At 58.0% G+C, this 15775-nt stretch overlaps 1 protein-coding gene across 3 annotated transcripts in view; it reads left to right on the top strand.

The window, feature by feature from the left end:
• Positions 1 to 15775, top strand: part of CASZ1 (castor zinc finger 1) — a 146337-nt gene that overhangs the window by 56754 nt on the left and 73808 nt on the right. The window contains exon 1 of one of the 3 annotated variants that reach the window (XM_036228576.1): positions 12057 to 12076. The exons of the other annotated variants lie outside the window; for them this stretch is intronic. The gene's annotated coding sequence lies outside the window, so the exon portion shown is untranslated. Of the gene's footprint in view, positions 1 to 12056; positions 12077 to 15775 lie in introns of those variants that run through there. 3 annotated transcript variants of the gene reach the window in all.

Raw genomic sequence — 15775 nt, 5'->3', positions numbered from 1 at the left:
TTTTTTTAACTGAGCGTGCGTGGCACCGAGGCACGCCATGACTGCGGGCGCAGGGCTGTGCCTCGTGCGAGGCTCCGGCAGCTCTGCCCGCCGCTGCCTTTGCACCATCAAGGCCAATGTCACCACAGCGAAAGGGAGGTCGTATCTGAATGGTATCAGTCTCGAGAACCCCCAGAGGCCCGCGGAGCACACTTGGAGAACTGCTACCCTAAGCCACCTGGGTCTCTCGCTCTGTTTCTGTCTCTGGCTGTCTCTGTCTCTGTCTCTGTCTCTCTGTCTCTCTGTCTCTATGTCTCTCTGTCTCTCTCTCTGCATGTCTCTATCTGGTTAGGCTGAAGAAAAGCGTTTTGCTCTGCCCTCAGAAAAGGCTAAGTTCTTGGCCTGATCCTGGCTCCCCTGGCCTCTGTCTGGGGACGGGGCCTGTCAGGAGCTGCTCTGGGGAGAGACAGCAGGGTGTCCTCAGGGGCAGCCTGGGGAGAGGGACAGGAGCCACCTTGCAGCCCATGCCTGAGGATGCCGGCGTTCTTGCTTGCAGTCTTGCTCTCCCCGAGAAACCCCTCCCGCAGCCCTCGGGCTTCTCATTAAGGCTCAGACCTGTCTTGAGCTTGGGCTGCCACTGCCCCCTGCCCCGAGGTGGCCCAGTTTCCTATCCACCACCTGCCTTCATGCTGAGGGCCGTGGTGGGGCGGGAACCAGAGGCAGGCCCGCGCCCCCTCTCCGCCCCCTCCCCTTCCCGCCGGCTGCCTCCCAGCCACCTCCCCCAGCATGGCAGCCTGTCCGAGACACTGGGTTTTGTCCCCTTCACCGGGGCACCCTGAGAGTGAGAGAAAATAGCTGTGGGTGTGCGGCGGGGGAAGGCCTCTTGTTTTCCCCTCTCAGCGCTGGCTTTCCCAACTTTCCCATCCCAGCTCCGGAGGGACAAAGGGCCCCTGGCCCCCGTGTGCTGGGCCTGGCCCAGCGAGGGGACTCACCAGCAACTCTTTATTGAGTCTTCAAGCGCTGGCCAGGCACTCCATTAAAAAGCCATTCCCCTTTGTGCTGCCCGGCCCCCAGCTGTCCCCCCTCTCATGTGACGGTCGGTCACAGTTGTAAAACAACAACACACAGAGTTGGCAACTAACGAGGCTTTTTTTCAAGCCGGGGTCTCCATGGCAACCCCCGTCAATCACCCCTCAGGAGCGCTTTAACCTGACCAAGAGGGGGAAATAAAAAATAAAATAATAATAATAATAATAATAAAAAAAAAGCCAAGAAAAGAAAGACTTGGAAAGAGAGTGAGAGGCCAGTAGATAACTGGGGAGGGAAACAATTCGGAAAGTTTCTGGGGTTTGCTCCCTCCATTGGAACACAAATGAAAGTTTAATCAGTCGGGCGAGATTGTCCCAGTGGCCAGAGGGAAAGGACATTCATGTTAATTTTTACGTAGAGTTTGTCCGTTGCACCTCATTTTATGAAGGCTCCCAGCATTTTCCCGTGTCTGTAAAATGATGGAAGGCGGTTGTCCGTGGGCAGAGCGGGAGGGAGGGCAGGCCTATGGGTCCTTACGGTGAATGGATGGGACCGTGGGCCCAAACCCAGAGATGCCCAGTCAGTGGCCTCAAGCCAGCAGAGAAAGCCATTCGGAGCCTGGCCGGAGTCCAGCAGAGTGTCTGAGTCCTTCCGTGTGCGGCCTGGTGCCAGTGGAGATGGCCCACGGTGTGTGGTGGGCGTGGAGCCAAGGGGACATTTGAGGCCCCCATACTCAGTGCGCGTGGGCCAGGAGCAGACCTACCCCTGCTGTGTGTGAGGGGAAGCCCGGAGTGATGGGCAGCAGTGGGACCCACGTTCTTCGCAGGCTGCTGTGCCAGCAGATGCCCACTCCCCGGGCACGTGGCATCCCGCCAGGGGCGAGTTCAACCTTCCACGAGCTGGCACGGCGCCGGGGGCATGGGATGCCTGCGTCCTCCCCCCACCCTGCCCCCTGACACTCATACATGCTGCCTGGCCGCCGGCCAGGGGCTCCACAGGTTCCGGAGGTCTGCGCGGTCTGGGCGTGGGCGTGGCCTGGGCACGGTGGCGGCAGCCCTGGCAGCTGCTGCCTGGCCCTTCTGAGAACTGTGATCGGGCAGGAGGCGGAGGCCAGCTTGCAGGCCCAGCCCTCACGTCTCAGGGCACAGGCACCCTGAGATCGAGAGCTCACACCCCTTTTGTCCACGGCAGTGGTGAGAGGACGGAAGTTCCTGTCCTGGTCCCCAGCGCTGTGCGGGGGGAGGGGATTCCTCATTCTCGGAGTCTAGGACTCCATCGCGGGGCCTGAGGGGAAGCACGGAGGCGACCCCAGAGGGCAGAACCTTTCAGAGAGTGGGTCTCTGCTCCGTGTCAGCTGGGACGCCGGTTGCGCCATGCCGAATCCCCAAGTCCCTGGGGACAATGGGGCTGAGATTCTTGAGTCTGAGTTTCTGGGAGGCTGGATTTTTTTTCTGGACTTCCAAGGCTTTGCACAAACCTGGCAACCAGAATAGCAAACGGCAGATAGTTGTGAATGGACGGACGGGCGGACGGACAGATGGCCAAAACGCAGGGTTCCAGGGCCGCTTCCTGTGCTGAGGGCTGTGGGCTGGGCCTCACGGCTTTGCAGTCTGTGCTGGGATGACACCCCCATGGCCGGCCTCGCCCAGGCCAGAGCTGCCGAGGGCCCCTCTTCCCTGTGCCCGGCTCTCCCACAGCCGCCGCTCGCCCTGCCTGCGCGCCTGCCATTCCGCCCCCCGTCACAGGCTCCCAGGCTCCCAGGGGTTCTGCCTTCGCCTCCGTCCTTCCCACGTGCACTAGGGCTCCATCCACTTCCAAAGTATGTGAGTGAAACCTTTCTGGTCGGCCTTCCGGCCGTCGGCTCTGTCCACCCGCCTGGCTTTGACGGTGGGACGCAGGCCCGAGGCCTCATACTATTTACATGACATCTCAGTGGGTTTGGCAGGGGCTGACTCACCCCCTGAACCATTTTCGGGATGAGGAGAAGGGCAAGGAAGATGCCCTGGATTGGGGGCAGCTGCCGTCCAGCCTCTTTCTGGCCTCCCGTCAGAGCGCTGGGTCCCCGCTGGAGGGGGCCCCGCAGGGACTGGAATGGGCTTGGCTGGGGCCCCGTCTTCGCATCGCCTTTCCTGGGTGCCCTGGGAAGCTCCTGCGGGAAAGGAATGCCAACAATCTGCTGGTGTAGTAAGCTGGCACCGTACCCAGGCAGGGGCCGCTCGGTGCCAGCGCCTAGTAAAGACGCTGGCGAAGCCGCGCTCCCCGTGCCGGGAGTTTCCTTTGTCCGGATTGGCATGTGGCCTTCTCCGAGTCCGAGGCGGCTCAGGGAAGAGACGCATCCTCGGCAGGCCCCGGCCCGGCCCGCGGGCCCACACCTCCTCGCCGCCTCCCTTGAGCTCCAGCAGCTGGACTGAGATGGCGAAAGGAGAAACAAGGTGTGGGGTGAGCCAGAGAAAAGTGGGGAACCAGAGCCCCGGGGTTGGTCAGTAGCGGCCAAACAGGGGCGACCTGACTTAAACTCTCAGAGCGAGTGTCTGGGGCCTCATTTCCTCCCCCAGGAAAACGCGGGTGTGACTAGCGTACCCCCTCCTGGGGTTTCTGTTACCTGAGGACGTGGGAAGCCGTCAATGAACCACTGATATCAGTAGCAGCGGTAGTGAGAGTCGCTGCCCCATAGGTGGCTTCGAAGAGTCCGGGAGATAATGTATGTAAAGCGCTCAATGCACTGCACTCAGTGCTCGGCAAACGTTAGCTGTCATCATTATTATTACTATTATCATTATTATTTCCTTGTGCAGTGAGGTGGAGCCTCTCATGTGCTGCGAGCCCTGCTCTTGCTACTGAGGGACCCTGGGCATGCTGCCCCCTGCTGAGTCTGGCTGGTCCTTCTAGAATGTTCAGCAGGCCCCCCACATTTATTCTCTAACACCTGCCCTGATGTCTTAAGGGCCCCATTGTCACTCTGTCACTCACTGGTCCAGGATTCCCCAAGCACCACCCCTCTGGGGTTTCCTGGCAGAAAGGGCTCCCCAGAAAACTGTTTCTGCCTCCCACCCCAGCGGGGCCTCCCCCAGGCCTGGAATCTGACTGGGTATTGTAACATAGTAGCTGAATGAACTCCGGTTTCAAAGGTTAATATCAAAATCTGGAGTGGATTACCTAAAAATTACTTACAACACCATTAAAATTCTGAACTCTTTTTGTTGTGGCTGTAAATTAATTTAAAATGTCAGGTTTTTTGAGAAATCCAATAAGAAATTGAGCCAACAGAGCAATCTGCAAACTGTCTGGCAAAGAGGAAAGTGTGTCTCTTCAATCGACAAGGAAAAATATGGAGCTTAACTGGAACCATATGGCTTAGTACTTGAGAGAAATCTGCTGAAGAGGGAGGGCGGGGGGCGGGGGGGGAGGGAGGCGGGAGCTCAGCTGACAGCCACACACATGCAGCGTGAGGCCAGAGGGGACCGGGCCAGCATAGTGGTGTTGGCGCAGCCAAGGGGCCTGGCAGGCGCCTGGCACCGGGCCCACTTGGCTGCCCCCTGTCCGCAGTCACCAGGCTGCCCCAGGCGGTGACTTGGTCAGTCCGTGGTCTTAACACGTTCTCTCTGTGTCCATCCAGGGCTCCCTGGCCAGCTCGGGAATCTTAGCCCCGCCACAGGGGAGCTCAGGCCCCCCTCCCTCCCTGGGAGCACAGGCATCCAGCGCCCCGGCCTGGCCCAGCCACCTGCGTGTCTGCAGGGGCCGCCTTCCCTCAGCCCTCTGTGGGCTTCCTCCCGGCCAACATGTGGTCCCCATTACTCCTGAATTCCCCCAGATTTACAACACATTAAGTAATTTGTAGGTTATTTCAACTTCAATCTGCTAAAGTTGAGAAAATCAAAATTAAATTCAAACCACAAGGGAACTTCAAAGAAAGAGGAAGAAGAAGAAACTTCAGTGTGTTCTCTCCCTCAGGTCCCCGTATGTCCCCCTTATGTCATTCACTGGGGGCCCCACTGCCTGCCTTCCTCTGTGCTTCCCCTCTCTTGACCAGCGCCCCCCCCCCATATAGGACACAGTGCCCCCTGCTACCCCTCTGAGTAGGGAAGCAGGAGTCCTGGGACAACGTGGGGGCATGTGCCAGGCCCAGGAGTTTGGGCCGGGGAAGAATTACCTCCAACTTAGAATACTCTTTCTGCCCCGCTGCCCGGGCCCCCACCTGCTGCTTGGGGTATCCTGGGGCTCCAGAGAAGTCTGCTCGCTTTTCCAGCGCATTTTGGGGGGAATCTCCACCAGTGCTGTTCCAGCTCCGGGTGTGCCTGGGACAGCTGGCAGCTGGGAGGTACCACCTGGCCCCTGGGTTTCCTAGCTCAGGTTACCTGATTTTGCTTTCTACTCTTTAAAACAGCCTTGTAAATAAGCAAACACTCAGTGCCAAGCACCTTCGGCACTTCGCCAGGCTGGTAAATATTTTAGTAGTGACTTGGTAACAGTTGTGTTCACTTTGATTTCCTCGGAAAGGTTCTTGGTGCTGGGGTAGGGGCCACGGCTCTGGGAAAGGGTTTGCTGGTTATTTATAGTCCAGCTCTGGCCACGTGGCCTTTCCTCCAACCTTGTGGATTGTATGCTGGGGTATTTTTAAAGCTGGAGTGGTGTTAACCTGACGCCCCTTTTGACAAAGATGGGGAGACTCTTCCACCTCTTTGAAAGGACCGTGGTGTAAGAACTCTGAGGTCCGGATTTGGAAAATGGGCTCTAGTCTTGTCCCCACCGAAACCCTGAGTGATCTGGGAGACTCAGGCAGGAGCTGGGGCTGACCCATGCTGATGTGGTTTGGACTTGGGAAGAACCCCGAGGTTCGGGGGAAGGCGGGATTTAGGCCTGGGGTTCATGAAGCAGAGGCAGTGCCGAATGGGAGTGGCCAACTGAGCTGGCCAGAGTAAGCTGACCGTGAGAGCAGCCAGGTTGCAGGAGGGAATTAGAGGGAAATCAACAGCTGGACAAGTCGTCTGGACATCTGGACCCGGAAGACATATACCGTGGGGAAAAGAAAGTGGGAGATGGGCCCACGACTGAGTGAGGGAGCTTCCAATTTGGTGCCCATGGGTCCAGGCCTTCCCTCTGAGTCCCAACAGGGGCTTCTGAAGAGCACAGGGTCTCTCCGCCCAGTGCCAAGGGCTGGTCCGGCCCGACCTGACCTTGCTCCTCACACCTTCCATCCCCCAGGCTGCCATGTCTGGCGGGGCACCCGGGTGAGGACGGGGCAGTGGGTGGGGGGCAGGCATCTGGCTTTAATAGACTGCTCAGAGCCATAGCCACTTACTCCTTTGTTTTATGGGAGGTTTTAATACACAGACGGGTTGGTTTTAAAGGGGCTTGAAATCATGGCACAACATAGATGTTCCCTAAACCCCGGTGTCCCATAGGGTGTGCCTGGGAGCGCCAGAAGTGTGGGTAAAAGCCAAGTAGGAGCAAGACGTGTCCCCTGGTACTCAGCTAGTGGCGGCCGGCGGGGCCATAGGAAAGTGGGCGCTTCCAGGCTGGGAAAGGCAGGCGCGGTGTTGAGTGCGGACCCTCCATCTTATCCCACGCTGGCGGGCGGGGCCTTCACACCGCGGCTGCACAGCCAGGAGCGCTGTTCAGCTGACCAGCCAACCTGCTGCCGCTCCCCAGCCGCCCGCCCTCCCCCTCTGGCTCCTGGCGCCATGATTCGTGCCTCCCGTCTGCGCCCACGCACACCCCATTGGTGCTCAGCCACCGTGGGCGCGAGTCAGGTGAGCGGCAGACAGAGTGGCAGACCCGGCTCACCTCATTCCCGGCGGGACCGGTGCCAGCGCCGCGCTCTTCCCGGAAGGCTTCCAAGCTCCCCCGCACGGCATCTCGTTGAGCCTGTTCTTGGGGTGCGGGGGCAGGCCCTTTGGGGGGAGAGTGTCTGCCCCATGCTGCCCTGGCGCCAGCTCTTCCAGGAGGCCCATGGCGGAGTTGCCGGAGTGGGGCAGCCGGCCAGGGCAGGAGACGGGGCGTCAACCGGGATGCATCTGCTTCTCTGCCGCCACCGTACCCGCCGGGGGCAGCCGCGGGGCCCGGGCCGATGCGCAGAGGTGCCCGCTAGCGGGCTGTCGCCTCACTGACCCTCCATGTCTGGGGCTCACCTTCACCTTTTCCTGTAATGCAGAGCCCCTCGCCACCCTCAGCTGGGCCCTGCACCCACGGAGGGGCTCCAAGACCCTCCTGGCCCCTTGGAATCGCTCACACTGGCTCCCCAACCCCTAGTTTTCAATGTTCTTAGAAACACAGGGAGTTCTAGAGAAGAACCAGGAAGGTAGAAGGGGTGTTTTTCGAGCACCCCGAACCTTTGCACTTGAACGGTAAGCGATCAGCTTCCAAGCTTCTGGGGCCCCAAGTCTGTGCCCTCTAGTCTCCCCTTGCCGGCTGGCCCTTGTGTGGAAAAGAAAACAGCTTTAGCAAAATCTTGGCCTTAAACTGGGAACTGTGTGGCACCCAGAACCCTCTTATCCTTTACCTGGTGTCTTGAGCAAAACGTGTGTCTTTGAGTGCCCCTGGCCTTTGGGACTAAGGATGCCCGTGAGCCCTCACTCCCCTCCCTGCCCTCCCTAAAGGAAGCCTGTGGTCCCACTGAGGGGTCTGAGCCGCTCAGGGGAGACGAGGCTGTGACAGCTGACCCGTCCACTTCAGTCTGGTCACAGGGAGGTCGAGGAAGGCGGGGTGGTTAACGAGCAGGTGTCTGCGCTGCCGCAGTGGGTGCTGGTAGTCTTCAAACAATTTCACAGGCCGCCTGTGTCATCTTAAGGAGAGGATGCCATGCCATGCCTCGGTTTCCCCAGGTGGCTTCTCTCACCAAGTGCTGTGAGGACCTTGTGGGAAAAGTGAGAGATGAGAAGAGACGGTGGAGGGAGACGAAGCACAGGACCCGAACAGGCTCCCTCTCCTCCCTCTGAGCACGGGGCTGGCGTCTGCTTCCTAGTAGGTAGGAGCAGGCCGACGAAAAAGCAGTCTTGCCGGAGTAAGGCGGGAAGGTGTGCGGGCCGCGGCCGCCCCCAGCCCATCAGATCCAGGGGGGCTGAGCCGCCCTCTTCCAGTCTGTGGGTCAGTGTCTTAAGTGGAGGAGCGTGGTGTAGGGAAGGCGATTGATTACCTGGCAAAGCTCCGTAGGAGGCTGGCGGCCGACGCCATGGGATCGGAACCAGTGGGAACCTCCACCCGCATTGGCCTTGACGCGGGTCTGGTGGGGAGGGGCCGGCAGGTAGCCAGTTGCCCTGTTTCTCCTTGATGCCTGTGTGAATGAGTCCTGGTTTTGAGCTCCCTGAGAGCTGGGAATGGAGGAGATCCTATGAAAATGATGATATGTGACAATCAGTCACAGCAATTAGTGTTTTGGTTAACAGGCCTTTTTTGTTTTCTCTCACCCAGACAGAATGTCACAAATAAATCCTCTCCTGCATTTGCATATTAATTGGATCGGAGACGTCAAGCATCTTTCATTAAAGAAAATGATCTGCATATTTGGAGACATAAAATAGTTATTTTGATGGGTTTTTTTTCCCTAAGATCAGGGGGTGGGGGAGGTAGGTGATAGGAGCAGTAGAAATTGAGGTAGAGTGAAGGCAAAGCCAGCCAGCCCCTCCATCTGGAGTTAACCCTGTGAAGTCTGGAGTTGATGGGCCAAGCTTCGGCAGGAGCTCATTAATACATAAATAAGTCCAGGAGCCCAGGGGCCCCCAGGCATTGAGCGGTTGCCCAACACCCAGACGCCCAGATTGGCCTCTGTGCCAAAGGGATCCCTACTGGAGCTGTGAGTGAGGAAGCAACCTGCAGCCCTGATTGCTGTCCTGCTGGGCATATTTCCCGGGGAAGTGGGCAGTGGGCAAGGGGAGTGGTTCTGGGAACTCTGGCTTGCTTTACCCAGCTCTGTCCTTCCTCTCTCACCTCGGCCCCTGAGTCAGCCCACTCCTCCAGCCTCCTGCCCTTCCCTGCCCCTTGGCTTACCTACCTGTGCCCACTTAACGCCATACTTTCTGACCTTGGGCTCCCCCATGCTCTTCTCCTTCTTTGCCAACCATCCTCCCTCTCCCCAGATGGAAAATTTTCTGGGGGCAGCAGAAACAAAGCCTGGAGTCATTATCACACACACTCGAAATAACCCAGAAAGCTGCCGGGCCCATATTAGGTCATGAATCCCTGTGGAAAGCTGAGTGAATGTACACTTTTTGATAGGCAAATGTGACTGTCACAAGTCATCCTGGTTTCCCCCTCCTGCCTTAAACTTTAGGTTCTTTTTGGCTGCTTTAGCCAGTTTGCTGGGCAGGCACCAGGGACTGCCTCCTCTAGACATTCCTGAGCTCCCCCCAGGCTCTGGGGGGAACACAGCAGAGAGGGTGGTCGGCAACACCCCACTTGCTCCCCAGCCTCTCTGCCGTCACGAGCCCCAACATGATCCGGGTAGGGATCACGTTGCATCCTCGTGCCACATCCTGGTTCGAGAGGTGCTTAGGTGATGATGATGACGACGATGACCGCCACCACTTTTTGCACGTAGGAAATGTGTAGACACGTTGCTAAGAGCTTTGCACTCATGGCCTGCCCGAATCCTTACCGCAGCCCTCTGAGATAGGCACTATCTTGGTACACATTCAATAGATGAGGAAACTCAGCCACAGAAAGGCCAGACAGCATGCCCCTCAGTGCCCAGCAGAGTTCAGGACTTGCGGCCAGAGCTGAGCTCTTCACGCCAGGCTGGGGGACCTCTGGGTGGTGCGGTGGGGACCAGCGGGAGCCTGGCACCTGGTCTGATGGAAGGCAATTGTGATTTTTGTGTGAGAAGTCAGAGGGCTTGTGCTGAGACTCAGTCTCCCTGCATGACAGCGTCCTCTCGCCCCAGGAAGCCCTGCCCGCATTCACAAGGTGTGCTCCCACTCTGGGTGGGGAGCGGCCTTCATGGGCGGCGGGCCCTTGAACCCTGGAGGTGCCCGTTCCAGGCCTCCCCGAATCACCCGTGTTCTTTGTGTGCAGTTTTGCTTAGAATTTAGAAGTGCCTGGGTCCTCTGTACCCCGCTGTCTCTGGCCTTGCTGTGCCACAACCCCCTGGACTCCTGGGGACTGGGCCATACCCAATGGGGTGGCCCAACTCCTGGTTGAGCCATGAATTGAATCTGCCCACCTGAGCACCCCTCCCCCCCCCCCCACACACCCTGTGACCTTCAGGTGGGCCAGCCTCTCATGTCTTGAGGTGGGCCTGGGCACCCCTGGGGACCTGTTGGTTTCGTTCCCCACAGTGCTGCCTCCCAAGCACCCAGATTCTGAATGCCTAGTGTGTGCACCCTTGGGCCATTGCCTTGAACCTCAGGGTCCTTTCTCCTCTCACATTCTTCTACCAGCCACTGAGCTTGGGCAGGAGCACTGTTCCTGGCTCTAAGGTGGTGAGGTACCAGCCCGAGGTCAAAGAACACGAGCTTTGCATTCTCTCTGAATCGGTTTAGATTCTGGCCTGGCAGTTTTTATGAGCCGTGCACCTTGGGCAGGTCACCTCCCTTCTCTGAGCCTCACTTTCTTCCCTTGCAAAAAGGGGTCGATGACTCCTCCTGTGGGCAGGGGTCTGAGGAGTCACGTGGCTCACCTATGTTGAGTACCCAGTTGCAGCCCTGGGATAGTATAGGCCCCCTCAAATGCCGGCTGAGGAGGGGTGCTTGGGTGTACTCCACTCCCCAGCGGCTCAGGATCTGGGAGGGTCTCCTGGTTGTTTTCTAAAGCACCTCGCAGCTCTGCCCCAGCTTGTTCGAGTCCCACCCTCTGGTCCTCAGTGACTTCTGCTCCGTGTGCTTGTGGCAGGGCAGGTGGGAGGCCTAGTGGCCCTCAGACTTGGGGTTCTCGGAGAAGGGGCCTCGGGTGCTCTCCTTGGGGAGCAGGCGGACAGCCTGGGTGTTTTATGGAGTCTGGGGGAGTCCTGCGGCAACCGTATCTGTTAAATGCCAAGAAGCCAAGTTGGTTTAATATGATTGTAGCTGCCGCTTTGATAAATCAAAATAATTAAAAATAATAAATTTGATTTTTCAACCAACAGGCTGTGTGTGGGCGCAGGGCCTGGGCTGCCGAAGGGCCGGGGAGGTGGGAGAGGGCGCTGGGACGCAGGGAGGCCTGTCCTCGTGGGATCGTAAGTAGGGAGGTGGACAGGAGCTCAGCCAAGGGGTAAACTCTGCAATTCAATTAGGGAAAGAGTGTCTTTCACTCAGCAAAGCTGTTGGCCAGCCTGGGCTGGAGCCCCAGCTGGGCCTGCCGCTGGCTCTGTGGCCTCTGGCCAACGTCGATTTTCTCATCTGTCAAATGGTGTGATAGCTCTGTCCACCTCGCAGGGCTGCGTGGGGAGCCAGGGCTTTGCTGAGCCTGTGGTCAATCCCGACGTGAATGCCAGTCGGCTCCATGTTGAGTGGACCTCAGCGGCCCGTCTTGGCGTCAGCCTTGCACCCGGTTTTGGGGCTGCTGTGGCCCAGGCAACCGGGCGTGTTCACGGCGACTGAACGGCCTTGCAGGCCCAGCAGCCTACTGGGGACTCTTCCTCCAGCTGCCAGCTGTTGTCCTAACACAGGATTGTTCTGTTTATGAGGACATCCCCTGTTGCAGGACGTGTCTATTGATAGCTCCCTTCTGGTTCCAGAGTTGGGGCAGGAAGTACATGCTACTCCCTGTGGGCCTGCGTCCCTGGCCAGGGTGCCAGCAGCACGGGTGGGTGGGAGTTGGAGAAGGCAGCCAGCCTGTCCCCTGTCCCTGACTTCCCCCTCGCCCCCTCCACATCCTCGGGAGCCGTATTTGGTGTCTGATACAGAAGAGCCTGAGTAGCTGGAAATCTGAACTGAGCGGAGGGAGCCGGGGCTGGTAGGGAGGGAGGGACAGGGTGTCTGTCTCTTTAAATGCACTTTGTGTCAGTGTGATAAGGAATTTGATGGCTTTATCAGAAATACCAAAGCTTTATTTAGCAGGGTGAGGCTCACACCACTCAGCTCCACACAATCTGCTGATAAATTGCAAAAAAGAAAAAACCCAACATCTCACCAACACCCAGCGCAGCAAGGGAGGAAAGGTGAGGTAGACGGAAGGGCAGAGAAGCAAAGCTGGAAGTTTGGGGGGACCGTGGAGTTTGGGGGGAGAGTGGGGGCGGGTGCGTTGGAAACTGTAGGCACTTTCTCCAGAGTACCAACAGGCAGGTAGGCATTCATTCTTCATTCTCCAGGAGGGCTTTGTAGAATTTTCTGTTATTGGGTAAAAAATACTATAAATATTTTCATTCTTCCAGAGAAAGGGCTGGTTAAAGAGACACGTCGTTCTCCTTGGCTGCTTTTATCTCCTGCTCCGGTCCCTCCACCAGCCCAGCCCACCCAAGTCTCTAGGGGAACCTTCGGGGTGCCGTGTCGCCAAAGGCAGGGCCAGGCTTGGGCCGGGGGAGGTGTTTGGCAGAAGGCAGGGGACACTGTCAGGGAGTGCGGAGTTGCTCATCATTTCGGCGCTGAGAGAGGGGGTCCCCACTCCCTGCAACGTGAGGAAGCTGCAGAGGGGAGGGCTGGGGCCCATGTAGGAAACGACTCATGCCTAGGGTCAGGTCTCCGCCCAGGTCACATGGAGAAGCCAAGGGAGCGTGGTCATGGCCCTGCCTACCGGTGGCATTCCAGGACTTTTGGGCTCTCTGCCAGTTGGGCAGCTCTTGGGGATCCCCCCCTATCCTGGCCACTCTAGATTTCTTGTGCCTTCTGGAACGTCAGCAAAAGGGCAGAACGATATTTCCATTTCTGTTTCTGTCCTCCGCGAGCCATCTCTGCACCCCGCATGTGCCTTCCTGCCCCGGCTTTCTGTGGGAGCCCCATCCCCCTGATCCGGCTTTCTGGTCAGGCCCAGGCTCACACATAGCAGCACTCGGTATTCTCTTAACCAGCCATATCCCCCTCTTTGTCAGGTTCTGCTCCCCATGAATCTTTTGATGTGAGCCAACCAGATTCGAGCCGTGGTCGCCAGCCACCCACACCTGTTTGTATGCGCCGTAAAGGTTTCGCCTCTTGCAGCCAGACCGTGCATCTGACTGCCCCTGGAGACAGAGGTGGATATCCGTGCTCTGGGTCTACGGAGAGCCGTGTAGAAGGGGAGAGAGTTGGGTGCTGGGGGATAATGGAGAAAGAGGCACCTCTGCTTCTCCAGCATCCTCGGGGACTGTCCTCTGGCTGTATGGGGCACTGCTCCTGGCCCAGCTGTCCAGCTTCTGGGCTCCTCACTTCTTTCTAATGGCCACAGTCCAGCAGAGCCAAGGGCTTGGGGTCCTCACCATGGGCCCTGCCCATCCCAGGTTCAGGGCTGCTACTGCTGTCCCCACTCCACGTTCCTCTTGGTCCCTTGAAGGATTGGTTAAAGAGGGAGGTCTCTACTCACATGGGTGTCCCCAGGCACAACCAAAGGGCCAAGGCTTTCCAGGGCTCACGAGCTGACCCCTTAAACAGGAAGGAGGCTGGGCAAGGCCAAAGGACACTTCAGGGGTAGTTATGGGGAGCCCAGAGTTAGACTGACTGAAGGCAAGGAGAAGAGGAGTTTGAGAACAATTCTGTGCTGAGCACCCCTTCCCTGGGGCTGAGCAGGGACCGAGCCTGTGACCTCGCTGGAAGCAGGTGAACCGGAGGGAGTCCCGGCCAAGGTGAGGCCAGCAGGCCTGGCACTAGCCATAGGCCAGTCTCATAGGAATTCCTCTGCTTCAGATAGCGGAGCAACAGGATTAGCCCAGCTGCTTAGAGGGGGGAAATGCTGGGCGGAGAAACAGGGGAGCTTGGAGGAGCGGGTGGGGGTTGCGCTGGCCAGGGAAGGGCAGAGGGTGGAGGAAGCTGCAGAAAGGCCGAGGCCGGGAGACAGACAGGAAGAGTAAATGGAAGTGACAGGGTCAGGCCAGACCTTTGTCCTGCAGCCTGATTAGAGAGTCTGCCCTGGATTTCTGAAACTTTGGGATGTTGTCGGACAAACTGGAGCTTAATTCTGTCAGAGCGCTGGGGAGATTAGAATTGACATCCTGGGAGCACATTCCTGGCTGGGCAGAAATCCAGACCCCGCTGGGTAAAACCTGTGAAAGCATGGCCAGCCCAGTGGTGGTGGCGGGAGGTGCCTTTTGGCCCCAGTGGCCACTTCGGCCTACGGGTCAGACCCAGGAGCCTCTGGAAGGCCGGGCTGCATCACTGGAAGGCTCAGCTTAGCAGAAGGATGGAGGCACAGCAGAGCCATGAGTCTAAATCCTGGTTCTGGGCCTTTTCTTAGCTGTGTGGCCGTGGGAAGAGAACTTAAGTTGGTCGAACCTCGGTTTTCGCGTCTGTAAAATGGGACAGGCCTACTGTCTGGACCGGCCGAGCTCTCTCTCCTTTGACCCTGGAGGCATAACCTTGCGAAGCCAAGAGGCACAAGAAGGTCGGAGTTTTCTTTACACTCAGCTGCGGCAGAGCCGGGGCCTGCTGGAGGACCATGGAGGCTTCCTCTGCTGAGCGCCCCAGCATTGGGTGGGCCCGGGGAATGCCACCCCAAAAGAATGCTCCAGCTCGGGCACGTGCCAGGTTCTTGCCACTGCACTAAGTGGGTCCTTTCTGACAGCCAGTTCCCCCTGGCAGCCATGAGACGCCCACAGCAATCCTTAAGGATGGCGTCGCCCTTCTCTGAGAGCTCCCAGTAATCCCCTGCTCAAACTAAGTGACCCCAGAGGGGCGACGTGGGCCTGCCACCGGGAGTTTCCAGCCCAGTCGGCTCTCGTCAGACCAAGAGACGGAGTCGGAGGACTGCAGCGAGGGCCCAGCGCCGGAGCCCCGCGGCAGGCTGGTTCTAGAATGGAGCATCCCCTCCCCACTTCCCTCCCGATTCTAATGACTTTTAAATATTGGTAAATATTTTGGCTAATGCAGGCTTTTCATGGCAGCGAGCAAAGCTGTCTGCAGTTCAGGACCTACAAATTATTTATTAAAGATCTGAGATGCGGTGCAATTATGTGGAAAGAACCCCAAAAATTAAATAAATAAGTAACAAAATAAATAAATAACAGCCACACTGGCCTCTTGAAAGCTTGGGGAGCTGCATACATGATTGCCGTCTTGATGAAATCCCCCCGGATGTAATGAGCTGATTTTCTGCTGTTAATATTGCATCTGCTGATGAAGGATTCGTTAGGATAATGGAACGAAGCTAAAATATAAATGACTCCCTGTCAAGAAGCAGCTTTTGTTTGTTGATCTCCTGACAGTTCCCGGGCCAAGGCAGGGGTTTATGTGTGCACAGCATTCAGGAGCAGGCAGGACGGCGGGGTGAGGGCTTGGGGGGCACCCCGAGGGCCCGGCTCTGGTTATCCTAGGCTCTCCCTACAAGGTGGAACGCCCCGACCTCGGGGAGCCCTGGAGCCCTCGCGGGTGGGGATGCCATTGGCTCAGAGCTTCCTCCTCCATCTGGAGGGTGGCTTGTTGCCACAGCAAAAGTTACCTGGGAGCCTGACAGAGAGATGGATGGGCAGGGGCGTGCGTGTTGGGACCCGCACGTGAGAGCAGACGCGCCGCGGATGTGCGAGGGAACGGTGGCTCTGGGATAGGGACTTCACAGGCACTCACTCGAGCGACGTGTGCTAAGGGGCAGCCCATCGCTGGAGTCGCCCCAGCCACCCCGTGTCGTAGAGCCACAGAGCTCATCTTGCAGAGGCCTGCGAATACCTCAGGCAGCAGTTCACGTGGTCCTCGAGGACGGGAGGAAAAGAGGTTGCGTGTGAGGTTGCGACGGCTCACCT

The sequence above is a fragment of the Rousettus aegyptiacus genome, unplaced genomic scaffold (genome assembly GCF_014176215.1).
Source record: "Rousettus aegyptiacus isolate mRouAeg1 unplaced genomic scaffold, mRouAeg1.p scaffold_m13_p_1, whole genome shotgun sequence".
Taxonomy (NCBI): Eukaryota; Metazoa; Chordata; class Mammalia; order Chiroptera; family Pteropodidae; genus Rousettus; species Rousettus aegyptiacus.
Note: the sequence above shows the minus strand (reverse complement) of the source record. Positions and strands in the feature narration are given on the sequence as shown.